The sequence below is a fragment of the Meriones unguiculatus genome, unplaced genomic scaffold (genome assembly GCF_030254825.1).
Source record: "Meriones unguiculatus strain TT.TT164.6M unplaced genomic scaffold, Bangor_MerUng_6.1 Chr15or18_unordered_Scaffold_168, whole genome shotgun sequence".
NCBI classification, from domain to species: domain Eukaryota; kingdom Metazoa; phylum Chordata; class Mammalia; order Rodentia; family Muridae; genus Meriones; species Meriones unguiculatus.
Window position 1 is genome coordinate 1045 of NW_026843716.1, and position 1456 is coordinate 2500.

The following is a 1456-nucleotide window of genomic DNA, read 5'->3' on the forward strand; positions in this document are numbered from 1 at the left end:
TCGTCGGGCTCCCTCGGACTCCTCGACCCCATCCGGGGCCGTTCCCGAGGCTGTGGTTGGTGGCGGGAGCCCCCCCTCTGGGCGCCCGTGGGGCTGGCGCCGCGCGTGCGGCCTTCCCGGGCCGTCGCCGGTGGCCGGGCCCCGTGTCCGTCTGTCCTTTTTCCCGCTCGCTCCCGGCCCTTCACGTTGGCGTCTGTCTTGTGTTGATCTCGCTGGCCGGCCTTGAGGCGAACCCTCCGCTCTCCTTTCATTTTTCTTCCTCGCTCCGCGGCGGAGGGGGGTTGGGGTGGAAGGGGAAGGGGGGGGGAAACTTGTGCCGTCGTCAGCCCACGACTCGAAAAATCTCGTACGACTCTTAGCGGTGGATCACTCGGCTCGTGCGTCGATGAAGAACGCAGCTAGCTGCGAGAATTAATGTGAATTGCAGGACACATTGATCATCGACACTTCGAACGCACTTGCGGCCCCGGGTTCCTCCCGGGGCTACGCCTGTCTGAGCGTCGCTTGACGATCAATCGCGCCCCCTCGGTGTGCCGCCGTGGGGGTTCGCGCGGCTGGGGGTCTCCTCGCAGGGTCCTCCCCGGACCCTCCGTCTCCCTAAGTTCAGATGTCGGGTGGTCGTCGGTTGGCCGGCCTCCCGCCCCTCGCGCGCCCTCCCGCGTGCGCTTCCGCCCTCCTCCGCGGGCCACCCTCTCTTGGCCGTGCCGCGGCTTCTTCCCTCCCCTCCGCTCCCGCCCGTCCTCGGGCCGGTCGGTCGCCTTGGGGAAGCCGGGCGGTGTTGGCCTCGTCGTGGGGTGGTCTCGGGGTGGGGGGAGCCGGCGCCTCGGGTTTCCGCGGTGTGGGGCTGGGGCCGTTCCGGCCGCCGGCGCCGCCGATTGCTGCCGCCGGTGTGCGTTGGAGAAAGGAGAGCGAGAGACAGGGACCGACGGTCGGTGGTCGAGGAGGTGTCGGATCGCGCGCCTCCCGCCCCGTCCCCGGGCGCGTGGCGAGCCGGTGGTTGGGTGGTGTGAAGAGGGCGCGGCGGTCCCCTCCGCCTACGGGGCTTCGGAGGTCGATCTCGCCGCCGCGTCTCCTCGTTTCCCCCCCCCCCCCGCTCTGGTGTCGCCTCGCGTCCCCGGGGGACCGGGGATGGGTGGCGTCGGTCCGCCCGCCCGCCCTCTCCCTCCGGGAGCGTCGTCGCGCCGCCCGCGCCCGCGAGGTGGCCGGGCCCGTGCCGTGGCCGCGCTGCCGCCCCGAGCGTCGCGGGGCCGGTCCCGCGGCTCTCTCCTCCGTCTCTCCCCGCCCGGGGGTTGCCCGCTCCGGCCGCGGCCCGCGGGACGCCGCGGCGTCCGTCGGCCGATGCGAGCGCTCTCCGTCGGTGGGGTCTGGTCGGTGGGAGGTCGCGGTTCTTTCGGCTGCCCCCGTCGCCGAGGGGCCCCTCTCTGGCGTGTGTGCCCCGGGCCCGGCCCCGCTGCCT

At 73.4% G+C, this 1456-nt stretch overlaps 1 non-coding gene across 1 annotated transcript; it reads left to right on the forward strand.

Annotated features, from left to right (window-relative positions):
• The first annotated feature begins 350 nt into the window (after positions 1–350).
• LOC132651957 (5.8S ribosomal RNA) lies at positions 351–503 on the forward strand. The gene has a single exon (XR_009589480.1). It is a non-coding gene; the product is annotated as a 5.8S ribosomal RNA (ribosomal RNA).
• Positions 504–1456: the final 953 nt, after the last annotated feature.